The following is a 15982-nucleotide window of genomic DNA, read 5'->3' on the forward strand; positions in this document are numbered from 1 at the left end:
ACCAACAATGCGCAAGGGAGGCTCTTTCTCCACTCCCCCTCCCCCACACAATTTCTTTTCATTTTCATCCCTGCCAATACGATAGGAGAACATGGAATTTCATTTGATTTTACTGTTTGGTTTATTTTTATCATGAGGGAGGTTGTCTCCATGGAGGTAGATCGGGACCCTGCAGATACACACCCTGCCCCTTCTCCACCCTGCTCTGGACCTGGGGGGCTGACCTCTAAGAATGATTGCATCACTCCAGCTCTCTCACCTCTGGTTTCCCGTGGGCAGGATGAGGAGGAGAGAAGAGGGAGGAAGGGAAGAGACACATCCTTCTCGGCCTCGGCCTCACTGATTTCTGGTCAGCGCTGGGGTCACAGGGTGCGGGTCTCCGCCCACAGGTGCAGCACCTCGGTGGAGACCCTCTTCCATGGTCACAGCTCTCACCAAGCCCCGTAGCATCATTCTCTGCCCTTGCTCCTTTAAGCTAAAGGGAGCTAGCACCTTCCCGCTGGTACCTCTGCATCCCTTGGGGTCCCCATAGCCCTGCCCACACCTCTGTACAGAATGTCATCACCAAAATCTCTTCAAACAAGCCCTTTGGATGTGCCATCCCTTTCCTGCCGGGACTCTGATGGGTGCAAAAAATATACTTTTAAAATTTAACGTGCCAACCTTTGGGGCAAGTTTGGTGTTGGAGATCAACTGATAATTACACATCTAAGAAGAAAAAATCCTAAAAGGAAAGGGTCCTGGCACCAAAGCCCAGTGCATTTCCATTAGCTACCTGCCCTCTGAGCAGAGGCGCCAGTCTGACTGTTCTCCTTGGGAGAGTCCAAAATACTCGTGTTTATCTACCACATCTGCTTTTCCTACTAAACCAGCATCTCTGGCCACCACCATTCACTGCGAGCATCTTCTTCACCCTCCAGCCCACCTCACTTTGAAGCTACGTGAGGTCACGTCAACTACGACTATCCTTCGATGACTCGCAACTTCTCTCAAAAATAAAGTTTAAACCCTAACCGACAAGGTCACGTGCAAGTTAATTCCATAGTTGCTCGCTAAGCACCTATTATGTACTGGGCTCAGAGGAAACAGAGATAAATAAAATGCTTTTCTTTCTTTGAGGTCCTTATAGTCTGAGGGTACGGGGGAGATAATATACTGATAAGGGACGTTAGTCATTAGTGGATTAAAAGCCTATTGGATCTTTGCAAGATAAAGAAAATTAGTGACCCTGAAGTAGATAATCCCACAAACAGAACCAAAAACAATTCAAAGATATAATAGCACCGAATTTCCTTGAAATGAAGAAAGAACTGAATCTAGTTCACAAGGGTACGCCTGGAAATATTGGGTTCCAGGAAATACTGATGGAGGGTGACAGACAGGGAGACATTTCCTGGTCAAGTTCTTAGACTTCAAGAGGAAAGAAATATTTCTTCAGGCACCCAGAAACCGCATCAAGGCTCTGGCAGTTGAGAAGTCATCCCACTGAGGAGTGTTTGCTGCTGAAAAGGTGACTGGGGAACATCTACAGAGTTCTGAGGACAAGAGCAGGTGACCTAAGTAAATTATACCAGTCAGGCTGTCATGCCAGTATTAAAGCAAGAGGGAGATATTTTCGAACACAAAATATAGCACCCCTATCCTTTTTAAAATTTTGTTAAAAAAATAAAACTGTTCAATGACGAAATGCAACCAACCAAGGAGCAAATGGTAAAGAACTAGTGTGACATTCAGTGTCAAAAGACAGTGGATGGGCTTCCCTGGTGGCGCAGTGGTTGAGAATCCGCCTGCCAATGCAGGGGACACGGGTTCGAGCCCTGGTCTGGGAAGATCCCACATGCCACAGAGCAACTGGGCCCGTGAGCCACAACTACTGAGCCTGCGCGTCTGGAGCCTGTGCTCCGCAACGAGAGAGGCCGCCATAATGAGAGGCCCACGCACCACGATGAAGAGTGGCCCCCACTTGCCACAACTAGAGAAAGCCCTCGCACAGAAACGAAGACCCAACACAGCCATAAATAAATAAATAAATTAATTACTTAATTAAAACTTTAAAAAGAAAAAGAAAAAAAAAGACAGTGGAACAACATCTATGAAGTTCTGAAAGAGAGGGTAAATTTTATACCCAACCAAGTGGTATTTCCATTGTAAAGGCAACGGTCAACATCAAGCATGAATGAACTCAAGGCAAACAACCGAATGGACCTGTCTTGATAAAAACAGTATGCTTGGTAAAATCTACCCAAGTACCTCCTTAAACTATTACAGCTTATATAACTTCCTTACAACCCCCCAGACCCAATTCTCATATATAGATATTTTCAGTTCTTACAGCCCGCGCCCCCCCCCCCATTCCAAGGACACTCTCTTGCCCAGAACTAGTGTTGTGAAACCTTCTCTCCCAATGCAGGGGGTTCCTCTTTCTTTGAGCCTTCCTTGGGTACCAACAGCCAACATGCTACTGAGGAGCACTGCTGCGGGACACTGGAAGAGGGCAGCACTACACGGGAGAGCCGAGTTTCCATCTTCAGATGCAGTCAAGGATGGACAGGGATCCCGACCACACTTCACAGTGCCCCTTCACGGAGATATGCCCTCATTTGTAACATCTCTGCTGCAGGACCTCTGTGAGTCCCAGATTTCCACTGTGACATCAATAGGACGTTTTCTGCTTCATCCAACTTTTTGGCTTTTCCATGTGCCAAGAGTAAGTGCCAGAGTGGCCAATGCACAGTCCTGGGGACTTTTGTGCCACATCCTATTATGGGGGCTCATACAGGTAGCACTGAGCCCAACTTGTGTGCATTCTAAGAATTTACCTGTCTTCTTCCTCCCTTCCTCCCCTGTGGAATAAACCACGTCTGAGTTGCAGGGCTGACCAACTTTCTTCATAGCTCCAACTTGGAAAGTTCTCCCTATCCTTGGAAAGAGGAACCAAAAGAGGAACCAAAGGGAGGCTTCGGTGGGTATCGTTCATTTGTTTATTTGAGACTTAAGCTCAGAAAGCCAGATCCAATCTTCGGAAGCTTATCTTTATGGTTTCCATTTTATTGAATCTCATTTTGCTAATTCCTCATGATTCCACACTCGCTATTAGCCATAATGGGTTCTTTATGGGTTTACCCCTAAAAGTATGTTAATTGATAGCTCTTATTGCTTTCAAACCCAAGCTTTCCCACGTTGAGAAGCCCAAACAATCGAGCCATCACTAATAGGGCTTGGATGTGGGGAGAGTCGTATGATTCCAAAGTTGGCAGGGCAGAAGGGGGGTGTGCTATGCACAGAGGTGTCCCAACGTGAAGTTCCTTCGAGGATGTATAAAGGCGCTGGTGGTGAGTCGGGAAAGTGGATGGGCAGCCTCCGCGCACAGTGTGTCGCTGCCTAGAAAAGCCCCTTCTTGGCAGGTGACGCCGCTTGCTGCTGGCACCCCGACAACACATGGCATCAGGACCACGTCATGTTTGGCTATTTGTAAACCAAGCAGGAGCCAAGGAAACATCCCGCTCACAAGGAAAACACTGATTTGAAGAGGCTTGGAGTGGGGCTCCAGCCTCAACAAGCGCGGAAGGGCCTCCTTAAACTGACACAATAAATTAGTTCAAAGCCGATGACAGCCCTGCAGATTACCCACCGCCCCACAAAGGAGGGAACGCTCTGGTCCCCTTCACGAAAACATAGATAAAAATTGTGTTCTTCTCCTCTAATGAGGCAAGCTCAGATATAAGTCAATAGAGCAATTCATTAACAAATCTAATGAAATCCCCCGGGGTTGCCAACGAGATGGCAATGAAATCTCCTTGGGCGGCTGGTCCATATGTCGAGGGTCAGATTGTGGAGTGGTTTTCCTCTGGCCTATTCACTGCCCACATATGGCAGTTAAGGTCACTGTTATCAGACACTTTCTCTGTACACAAAACAAAATTTCCATATGGCCCATGGAAATGGCCCGGCCGGGCTCCTGGGCAACTTCCCACGGCTCTCTTTGTGCAGCGCTGGTTAGAAGTGTAAAAGAGGGTGTGAGGGGTTACCACGTCACTCAACTGCTCTCCCTGCTTTGTGCGTCAGTCCAATTTAGGGAAAATCTGCATCACTTTTCCCCCTGTCTTTCAGGCACAAATGCTCATGTCAGTCTATTAGAACGTGATGGAAGTACTGATCGCAGCCTCCGCATTTAAATCCTTTTGAAACCGCGGTGACCTGCTGAAGAGGGTTCTGAGGGGAAGGACCTTCTCAAGGCTCTTTCAAATTCACAGAAATAAAGGCCTTTCCTGGCTTAAAGTGGCCCCTCAGATTGAGCCCCACAGAGCCCCGAAAAAAAAAAAAGCCCAACACGATTGTCATGGATATTACATGACAGGGACAAGAACAGGCCAGCGAAGACAAGACTCCGGGCCGCACAAAACTGGACGGGGCTTTCTTCCCCATTTGGGCCTGGGATTGTTGACAGCCCAGTAAATAGGCTGTTTAACCCTTTGAAAGTGAATAAAGAGGGTGTAGACAAATGCTTTCTGATGGAGTTTGTGCATGTAATAGGCAAGAGCGTACACACACACTCGGGGACTTTGGGGACTCGGGGGCGGGGGCGGGGGGCCGGCTGAGGACAGCACGAGGCTTCCTTCTTATGCTGCAGACAGAAGTCTCGATAGAATTTCTGATGAAATGGATGTGATGGGGCAGGGGTCCCGGCGCCCATATCTGGACGTGCAGGTGAAGAGAAATGTTTGGGACAGCAGCAGTGATGCCTGTAATGGTCTTGGGTGGCCCCCACGGCTTCTCAACACCCGGTGTTCTGGAAAGTTTGGGGTATGGTCCCAGAGGCCCTCGTTCCCTCCTACCTCCTCGGTTTTCACTTCCTGCTGAGATGAGGACAAGGACAGCAATATGCATAACTGACCATGGCAGGCATCCTGCTAAGCACTGTATATAACTTATCTTACTGAATCCAGGTAACCACTCTGCAAGGTGGAAACAATGAAGCCCATTTTGCAGATGAGGAAACTGAGGCACGGCGTGGCTGAGCCACTTGTAAGAGAGTCACAGCTGCTGAGTGGTGAAATGGGGCTTGGATCATTCTTTCTCCTTCTGCTAACCAGTCTCTAGAACTGGTCTTCCCATTGTCTCGAAACAGGAAAGTTCCTGTTCAGTTGTCCCATTGTTTTAATAAATGTGACAATGCAGTCTCTCTCTCTCTCCCTCCCTCCGCCCACCACCCCCCCCCCGGCCCCCTCTCAATTTGATTTTGGGTAAAAATATATTCCTATTGACCTAAGAAGCCAAAATAAACAGGGGATTGAAACCGGCCGCCCAGAAATTTAAAATTATGCATATTGCCTCCAATTTCATAAGCTGTTTAGGCTCCCACGGAAACAACTCCCCCGTGAGCCACAATTCCTAAGGCTTGGCAGCCTCTGAGTTTCCATAAATCCAAACACTACTGTTTCTAACCTCTGACTGTACTTTAACTGGGAAGGGCCTTTTTAATTCATTTAACTCATTTTAATTGTCTTTGGGGGGGACGAGAGCTTTCTTTGGCCAGCTCTGCTGGCAGGGGGAGCTGATTACAGAGCCCAGGCTGCCATTCACCAGGACCCTCATGAAAATGCATGTGGGCTCCGGCACCCTCGGTAATTGTAGTATTTCTTCCTTACTGTTTATGTCAGAGAGTCATTACTGGGAGAGGCTGACACATGTGACATGTGTGGCATCGACACACATTAGGTGGTCCTTAGATAATTTTTATACAAAGTTTAGTCGGTGTAGCAGGAACCCAGCCCTGTTGTAAGCAGCAGACATAAAAGGAAAAACATCTTCTCGTGTTGGCTCCTTGAACATTATAATTAGCCCGATCTGTGTGGGTTTCTTTCTTTCCCCCTCAAGACCATAAAGTTCTTGCGGTCTGGGGCCAGGTCCTAACCAGGTATGTACCCTCCCTCCCTGGAGGCTGGTATTTCTCTTGTTAGCTATAGTGTCTCCAGCACGATGTTGGGTAATTTACTTATAGTTATCTCCTTTAACGTTCATAGCAAACTTATGAGGCAGATGCTATTACTATTTCATAGAGAAAAAGGTCTGAAGCCCAGAGAGGTCAAGCAACTTGGGCAGAATTAAACAGCTCATACGCCTGAATCCAAACCACGATGTGCTTTCCACCACGCTGCCTCTCTTATTGCAGTGCCCGGCACAGTAAAAAAATCAGTAAGTACTTGGGTGGCTAAGGTTTGAGCTGACAAAGGTTCTATCCTATCCAGGACCTTGGTCTTGCCGGTCCTTCTCCTCCCCACTTTTTTCATCTCTACTGCCCCTCTCGTTGCTTCTGATGCTGTGGGCATTCATTTAAGGCAAGATCAATCCACGTTCAGAAATGTCTCATAATTGCTTGTGTTTTACCACTGAGAAATAAATGAGCATTTTCCATCACCTGATTTAATAGCGCTGATTCTGACTGCAAGAGGAAGCAAATCAATGGCTGGTGAAGGGAAAGGAGCATTTTTTAAAAAAAAAATAACTCACACTTTAGAAACGTGATCTCTAAGTTATTACAAATTATAAGGTTAAGACCTCTTAGACGAATCCTAGCTGCTTAAAAATTTAAAGCTCCAGGGTAAAGCAGTGAAGGACTAATGAGCTTCAGGCAACTAAATACCAGGATCTAGGGGGAGAAGCTTTGTTTTATGTGAGAGCAATGAGGGCATAACAGCCACTCTGTGAAAATCTTTCTATATTGGGGGGGTGGGGGAGTGGCAGTGGGTGTGGGGTGAAGGTTCAGAGGGGTGGTTTAGAACATTCCAGATGAGACTGGCTGGTTCTCTGAGATTCCTTCAAATGCTTCATTATGACAATGCAGAATTAGGTTTCCGTAGCACATCCTTTCACTCTCTGAAGGGAAGAAAGAAAAGCAGTTTATGAACCGCGGTGCCTTCACGCCAAGGTTGGAGGGTGTGTGTGTGTGTGTGTGTGTGTGTGTAAACCTTTCATCAGGAATCGGGATTAAAATCTCTAGCAAAATATAGCAGGCAGAGCGCCATGCAGTATTTATTTTCCCAATGGAAAGGTAAACGGTGGCAGGAAAAGATGAAAATATTTAGAGAAGAAACTGACCAGACCCAATTAAATGCTTCAAGAAATGCCGGCCTTACGAGGACGGGCCAGGGCTGGCAGGCTTCCTTGCAAATGTGACAACACGTGTCACATTTACCTGCCTGCCCACCCCCCAGACGCCCCTCCAGCTCACCACCAAGCACTTTCTGGGGGAGCCCACGGCTCACAGAGACCGATAAAGACCCCATAAAGTTCCTACTCTAGTTCAAAGTTTTGCTGGTATTCAAGACGACAATTCTCGGGTTATTTCTGTTTCCTGCCTTTCTTAGGTTGGAATCACTTTCTCATCCGCCCCAATCTACTATTCTCAGCTTCACTCCCACTCCCCTGATTCAGGAACAGCCCACAGTGACACTCTCCACGTAGCGCTGACTTTTCCCTTCTGATCACCATCATCCCAACCGGGGCTAACAATAAATCCCCAAACGCTCTTGTTTTAATTACGGATGCTAAAATGGGCCTTTTGGAGAGAACTCCTGTTTGCTCAACACAAACCTCTTGCTCTCTGGCCGTCTTGGGTCTGAATTCCACATTTAAAATTAAATTATGCCTGGGATAATATTGTCTTGAGCTCACAGTTGCTGCCATGGATATTGACAAAGACTTAGCCAGTATTTTAATAAGAAAACAAAACGCCAGAAAAGGCGCCAGAGTTTCCAGGCTGATATATTAAGAAACCGCCTTGGAGGCCAGAGGCTGGCGCTGACTCCATCACAGTTCGTCACACAACTTAAACTTCTTTTGACATCTAGTTATGTCGAAATGTGACTGATCACCTAGGGGTTGGAGCTCCTGAGAGGGAAAAGTTCACTGACAGACAGCCATGCGCGGAGCAGTTCTTAAATGAGAATCAAGAGAAAGTAGCATCCTGGCGACCTGACACTCTGCAGCTGCTACCTGGATCCGTCTAACTCAGGCAGGCCTGTTCTGGTGAGTTCTATTAGCATCTGCATGCTTCTGTCTCATTATCACGCATCTGCCCACCTTTATTCCAGGGACGCTGCTTCTCATCTGACAGCTCCGGCGTTGTCAAGAACTGATATTAGGAGAGCAGTGTACAGTGGGCTCGCCGTGTTCAGTTTTATTTTCTAAAGACTGGTGTGCGCTTTGACAGTACCATGCCGAGGAGGTAAAGGAGATAATTAACATATCGGGCAGTTCCTAAACAAAGCCAAGGCGCGGATGCGGGGCGCCACCACCACTGCCTGAGCGGGGGTCGTTTGTGAGGCCAGGAGATCAAAGCCATTGTCGACCTCAACTCCTGGCCCGCTCCCATCGCAGAGAGCCACAGGCCACAGAGGAGCTTAACTTCTCGACATTTCAGCTTTAAAAGACAAAAACAGAAACTCTTGCTTCCATGTTGATCCGCTGAACCGTCCACAGCCCGACTTGGGGATCTTCCGCGGGAACATCGCACCTCAGCTGTGCTGGATGCTTGCAAACGCGGACACCCGGCTGATGGACCAGAGAGGCGGAGCCCCTGCTTGCCCTCAGTTTCCTCCTGGCCTTAAAACAACTGGCAAATGCGGATGCGTGAATGTAAAACGACAGCCTCGCAGAGCTACATCGAAGCTAGGAATCTACCAGTGCACCTGCCACCCCAGAACCAGTGGAGGTGATGCTGAACATGTCAGATCGGAGGGTTCTGGGGTTCCACTCAGTTCCAGTTGCCAAAGGAACTGGCTTTTCCCCTTGCCTGCTGGCTTCTAGCTAGAGGGAAAGGCAGGTGCCTCTGTGTTCAGATAGTCTTGGGTTCTGAAGGGCTGTGAGCATTTCTGAGTTGAGTTCTAGATGTAGACTGAGGTCCTAGGCACCAGAAAGATAAAGGATAAAACACCATCCCTCTGAAGGGAGGGAAACCCAGCCCCCTGCTTCCCAGACGCTGTGAACACAGAGGAAACAATAGAATTTGGCAGAGAGGGTGAAAGGTGCCCCCTGAGAGTCACACCCCGAGGAACCCCAAAGGGAGCCCCAAATAGCATCCCGGACCGGCCTCAGCCAGCCTGAGAAGCTGGTGTGTGCGGATGCATTTGGAGCCATTTAGGAAACCCCTGGCTTCCCTCCCCGTGCTCACGGCTTTCATCCCTCTGATATTTCTTTGTTCTCCAGCTCGCTGAGGGTTTGTATGGGTTAATGGAAAAATTACTGTTATTTTGCAACAATGCAATCAAAGTCAGTTCAGCAAACCCTGATAAAGTGAGAATAGCTTATTCAGATGAGCTGGCAGGCCTGAACTCACAATTGCAAAGTTTGAATACAAAATAAGATATTCCCCCTTTTTTTTTTCAGAAAAAAAAAAAAAAAGACAGAATCCGTTGTCATTCACGCTAAAAAGGCATTACAGACTGTCGACACTGTACAGAAAAATAGGAGATGTTGACCTTTTTATTATAGACTTTTCTCTACTGTTGCCCTTCTTTCAGCGGCACATCGCGGCCCCCCTCCCCCCGCCCCCCTCTGCACTCACACACACTCTTTTCAGCTGTATGTTATCTCAAATAATTACCCTCGCTTCTGGCTGTCCCTGGTGACTTCTGCTGCTAAAAAAGCTACTCATTGTCAGAGACTGAAGAGGGATTTCAAACCTGCTTCTTGTGGCCGGGCAACCGCTCTTAATTAACCACTCAGGTATTGGGGAAGCTCCCAGCCCAGCTCGCTTCCATATGGCTGGAACATGTCCTCAGTGATAATCACGGAAGGAAATATTGTATCAAAAAAGAGCTCACACAACCGAAAGCTTGTGCAAATTATTTTTAATGATTCTTCTCTGGTGAGTCGGCTTATTTGTTATTTCAAGCAGAGAGAGAGAGAGAGAAAGGAAGAGAGAGAGGGAGAGTAAGGAAGAGAGAGAGAGAGGGAGAGAGAGAACCCAGATCCCCCCAATACACACCCCTCGTGCCCCACCCCATCCCAAATCGGATCCCAGGACACTGTCAGGAAGAGGGGACCCCTCCCAGCATCTAAGCCCCTCCAGACACCCTAGAAAGCTTTCCTCACCGTGTTTTTCATCAGCTTTTGTTTCTATTGGGTGCCTGGCTCTTCTCAAACATACGCACAGACACACACGCCAAATTCACAGAATTTCCACCAAGCAAGTGATTTTATGTAACTGGAGTGAGCCGTCTGGCAGTACTTCACATATTCACACCTCTGGTATTTCTTGCTTTACGAGAAACCGGGGGTGGGGGTCAGGGAGCTGGGTGGGAGTGGAGGTGGGGAAGTTTATAAATCTAATTAAAAATGAAGTTGCATTTCCATTTTAAAAAACCACCCGTCCACCAGCATACTGTGTCACTAGACATTATGTACGATTTTACTTTGCGACAGAAACCATTACATTTAAAAATTCATTACAGCAAGGTTAGTTAGACACATGATGGATGCCGCTTTAATCCTGCCATATATTATTACAGTTAAAATGTAAATGATGAAAAATATTTTGTGCTTATCAGCATTTATGTGGAAATGTGTTTTACAGTGATATATGGTGTGATATTTCTATTATTGTGATGGAAAAGAAAGCAGTACAAAAAGACAAAGTGTTTATTAAAACATGGTTACTTGTGATAACATATTTCTGTTGTACATGACTTTAAACATATTCACTGAGGGCATTTGTCCAAAACAACTGTGAAATGTATTTGCTGTGTGCATCGGGCTAAGTTTTTTTCTTCTGGTTACAGCTCTTTTTAATAGACTAATATTAATTCAAAATCATGTAGAATGCTGTGAAGTTGGCAGTCCTGTTTCCTTTCTGATGTGGTTAGAAATGTGTATGTGTGTGTGTGTGTGTGTTTAGAGACACAGGCTCTGGCTATAAAAAGAAGGCTTGCGTGTTTATTTGGTACAACCATCCAGAGGAAGGCGAGCCACCCAATTGAATGTTGTTTCCAAAGTGATGTCATCCAGGGCACAGTAAAATCCTATTCAAGTTGTAATTAACATAGTGGAAAAGTAATATCAAACGTCACTTTCCAATCAGGTGTACGTGAAAAAAACGAAAAGCCCACCTCGGGTCCCTTCGTGGTTCCATCAGGGCACAGGAATGTTTTAGTTGCGACCATGGAAGAACTGATGAGGCCAAGCGCTCTGGAAGCCTCAGATACTGTGCGGGACAGGAAAGTTACCTCCTGACTCTCCTTTTTGCCAAGTTCACTCACAATGTGGTTCCTGCCTCCTGCTCCCCTCCCCTTTTTTCACCAGCTCCAGAACAATAGTACATCCAACTACAAAATGAAATAGAACACAAAAAGAAAATAAACCCTCCTCAGCAACCAAAAAAAAAAAAAAAAAGGAAGAGAAAATTTATTACTAAACCCTATTTAAAGAAAAGGCACATAAGACAAAAGGCCTTCCTACAGACACTCTCCGCTATATCTCCAGTCATTTTAGGACAAGGTGCTTAACATTTCATCCACGTGTTCATTCCCTGCCCACGGCAGAATCTTTAAAGTTAGAATATTGTAATAGTGATACCCGCGAATGACATCCATTAAAGGTAGGTCCACTGTACCTGATTTGCTACATAAATTGTAACTCTTTCTCCCACCTCCTGTTGATGACACATCGTGTAATAGATTTGGAATTGACCAGACCAGGAGATCAGTTCCACCTTTCCCCTTCTTTCATTCTGTGTCCCAAGTGTCCCGGGGGCTGCAGTTGGGGGAGGGGGCCGCGGGAGAAGGCAACATAGGCTTCATGCACATTTCCATCAGGTTTTTGCCCCGGCTCCTTTTTCTTCTTCTCCTAACATCTGCTCGTAGGAGGATGTCGTTGTGTACATTAGCACTGCAAAGTTTCGCACCCTTCGGGGCTACCTCTGGCACAGGAAGCCAGGACTGGTGAGCCAACGATAATACAGGCCTCGGTATTTCCTATCTCAGCACCTCCCTCACTCTGCTCCTGGACCGCCCGGAGTTGTTATCTTTAGGAAGTCCAAGGTGGGGGAGAGGGAGGGCTTATCTGGCTCCCATCCTAGTTACAGACATGAAACTCCTCCCTGTACACCTTGGGAACATTGTCACAGAGGGGTCACATCCGCTCAGATTCGATGCCAGTGACTGAATGAGACCGTGACCTACACCGTCCTTCACCTCCCTTTGTTCGAGGCATAAGACCGACTCAGCTGATTTCCTTCAAAGCACAGGTTATAGAATTTGTGCAAATGTCTTCCCATTCGATCAGGAAGGCAAGAGCCCACACACCCTCTGCAAGGCACCGTCTTTCGCTCGCATTTCTCCTTATTTTGTTTTCCTTTTACAATTGTTAGTTTTTTATTTTAAACATACACACACACACACACACACACACACACACACTCACGTGCATGCTCAAGGAAACAGGGGCTCTCAAAACAACTCACCCAAAGCAAACCTCTTCAGTTCATTTTCCTGCTTCACAAATTTTCCTGAGCCAGGATCCCAGAAGCTGTGGACTGACCTGGGGTTGCCCTATTAAATGTATTTATTTCTCAGAGCTGAAGAATATTTGCTGAAAGCTGGATTATCACTTGGTAGACCACCAGCAGCTGTTGAAAACCAGGGCATAAAAGCTTGTTTATGTCTTTAATGGCCCACTTAATGTTGGAGCAAGTATGTTATTCATAATAAAATGCCAAGGAATAATCTTAATACCCCAATGCATGGCGCTAGTGAATTAAGAAACATCTGCTATGTCATAAAAGAACATTTTATTGGGGGTCTACATTAAAAACATGATTCCATGGAGTTCTACTGATTTATATTGTACACAACAAATTATGATGTCTTGAAGTAATTATACTTTACAATTAAACCTACAAGGGCCACTCTTGGGAAAAAAAAAAAATCCTGCCCGGTCTTCATCATTCAAGATCATTTAAGCACATATTGTGGCCTTCCTTGCCTCGATATATTTCACCAAAGCAATGTTTAAAATCTCCCTTGGCATTTGTGCCTTTCCAGGCAGATAACCAAGCTGAATAGGACTCCTGAAATCACCACTGCAGAAGAAAACAGCTATTTGGATTCAAGAAGAAAAGTGTAAAAAAATAAGTCATTTCTGCCTGTCTCTTGTCTGACTCTGACTTGGGAGCTTATTTTCATGTTACTTGAGGGAAGAAGATTTGGAACCTGGGCATAGTTGCGGATAAAGAGGATGACCCCATGCCCCGCCCCCCAGGCTTAGTGTGTGTGTGTGTGTGTGTGTGTGTGTGTGTGTGTGGCAGGGGCAGAGAAGTACTCCCCCAGAGGCAGAGATGCCAGGAGCCAGGGACAGAGTGGCCCTAGAGATGTCCCCGAAGGCAGGAAGGTGCTGAAGGGACAGGGTGTGGCCAGGCCAATCCCAGCCCCTCCGTCCTCTGCTCCAGATGGCGTCTGTCTTCCACACACCCGTTATCACACCAGGAAGCCGTGTGTCACCACTTCCATGCCCAACACCACTCACGAGTCCAGGGACAAGTCTATTGCTTCCTGGAGCTGGGTCCTCAGAAAGGCATACGATGTAGCAAGAGGAAAGAGGAGTTATTTTAAAAGCTAGCTGCAGGGCAAGCTGGTTGTCCAAGGACAGTGGATCTTGACCCGGGCTGCTTTGGGGAATAACCTGGGCAAATAACCTGTGCCAGACTCTAACCCCAGGGGTTCGGTTCCATTGGTCTAAGATGCCCTCCCCAGCAACACACGCGCGCACACACACACACACACACTCACACTCACATGCCTTGGTAATTTTTTAAAGCTCCCCCTATACATTCTCATGTGTATCCAGGGTCAAAAATTCCTGCTTTAGGGAGATAGGATTTTTTAAAAGATGGGTGGCATTTTCATGAGGCCAACACCTCCATAAGCTTTTTTTTGGTTTTGGAAAGTGAGGCTGCCTGAGGTAAGTGGGAATGTTAAATATTAAACGGCGCTGTAGACAACAGTATGGCGTTTCCTCAAAAAATTAAACATAGAATTAACATATGATCCAGTAATTCTACTTTGGGGTAGAATTGAAAGCAGGGTCCTGAGAAGGTGTTGGTACACCGATGTTCACAGCAACATTATTCACAGTAGCCAAAAGTAGAAGCAATCCGGTGCCTATCGGTGGATGGATGGATAAACAAAAGGTGGTCTATCCATACAATGGAATATTAGTCAGCCTTAGAAAGGAAGGAACTTCTGGCACATGTTATTGATACAACATGGAAGAAACTCGAGGACGTTAGGCTGAGTGAAAAAAGCCGGTCACAGAGAGACAAGTACTGTGTGATTCCACTTATCTGAGGTACTTAGAGTAGCTAAATTCATAGAGACAAAAAGTGGAATGGTGGTTACCAGGGGCTGTGGGGAAGGGGGATGAGAGAGTTATTGTTTAATGGGGACAGAGTTTCAGTTTGAGAAGATGAGACCCTATGGAGACAGATGGTGATGTTACTGGCACAACAACATGAATGTAGTTAATGCTACTGAATTGTAGACTTAAAAAGTGGCCAAGATGGTAAATTTTGCTATGTTTATTTCACCACAGTTTTTTTAAATGTTAAAAGTGAGGCTGCCTGGGCTACTCTGGAGCTAATGACTCTGCATAGTAAAGTCACACAAGTAACACTAACTTTGGTCTCCGTAAAGGACCAGTTAGTATGTATTTCAGGCTTTGTCAGTCAAATCAGTTGCAAATACTCACCTCCGCTGTAGAAGCGCAAAAGCAGCTAAAGATAACGCGTACATGAATGAGTATAGTTGGATTCCAATAAGACTTTATTTATGGACACTGAAATTTGAATTTCACATTATTGTCACAAGTCGCGAAATATTATTCTTTTGTGATTTTTTTCAATCATTTAAAAATGTAAATGTAAGAACCATTCTCGGCATGGCAGGCCGTACCAAAACAGGGCTGGATTTGCCCAAAGGTCATGCCAACCACTTGTCTGGACTCTACTCCTGGCACCCAGGACCCTAGAATTTTCCATGCCCGAGCCCATTTCCAGGGCTGCTCAGACCTGCTCCCCAAGGGCTAAGTGCGCCACAGCCCTAGGCTGTGTGTGGAGACGACGGATGGAGACCGGACGTGAGTCCAGAAAAGTGAGGGAGAGCCTCTCCCACCCACCCCCACTCCTCCCCCAACCCCCAGGGGGTTCAGGGACAACGGCAGGGAGAGGAAGGAGGTGAGCTGCAGACCTAACTCCGAGGAGCTAAGATTCTCAATTCAAAGCCTCCTTCCAGGTGGTTGCCAAGTTCTCTTTGTCAAGGTATGTGGGTAGGACATTTGCAAATATGTTGATATTTAGAATATTTAAAACTTTTAAGTCATGGGACTTCCAGTAAGTGGACCTCCCTCTATTTGTGTCCCAGGCTGTGTAAAGGGTAAGAGTGGGCCCAACCCCTGTCATTCTGCACTAGGGTCTGCTTCTCAGAGCAGATGGGGTAATGGCGCTTTGGAGGATGACAGGAATGGTGCTGAGCAGGGCGGGGGGCATGGTGGCAGGTGCCAGCTTGGCACAGGGCTTCAGAGAGACAGAAAGAGGGGACCATCCTCAGGAGTCCTCAGACCTCTTGGTGAGCGGCTGGCCCTTCCTCAGGGATGGATGCTTAAGCCTTTTTATTTCGATATTGAAGACAGGGGGAGCGCTAAAGGATGTGGGCACACTCGGGGCTCCAGGGGGATCCTCGGGTTCCCGGCATCCTCATCGGAGGCTGCCCATCTGCAGCTGGCCGGCTGCAAGTCTAGTGAGATGCAATCAGAGGCTTCACTCCCCACACGCAGCACCACCATGGAGCTCTCTCTGGGCCCGTTCCATCCTTTTCTGCCTAGCTCATCTTTTAATTCTTTAAGTGCAATTAAAGCTTCTGTCCAAGGGCCAGCCTTTGCCCAGACAGAAGCTGGCAACGAAGAGGGAAGACGCATCTGTAAAACTGCTCCA

General features: G+C 46.8%; 1 long non-coding RNA gene across 1 annotated transcript in view; it reads right to left on the reverse strand.

The window, feature by feature from the left end:
- LOC137753849 (uncharacterized) overlaps positions 1-15982 on the reverse strand; it is a 33446-nt gene that overhangs the window by 9154 nt on the left and 8310 nt on the right. The gene's annotated exons all lie outside the window — the stretch shown is intronic.

This window comes from Eschrichtius robustus, chromosome 19 (genome assembly GCF_028021215.1).
Source record: "Eschrichtius robustus isolate mEscRob2 chromosome 19, mEscRob2.pri, whole genome shotgun sequence".
Classification (NCBI taxonomy): domain Eukaryota; kingdom Metazoa; phylum Chordata; class Mammalia; order Artiodactyla; family Eschrichtiidae; genus Eschrichtius; species Eschrichtius robustus.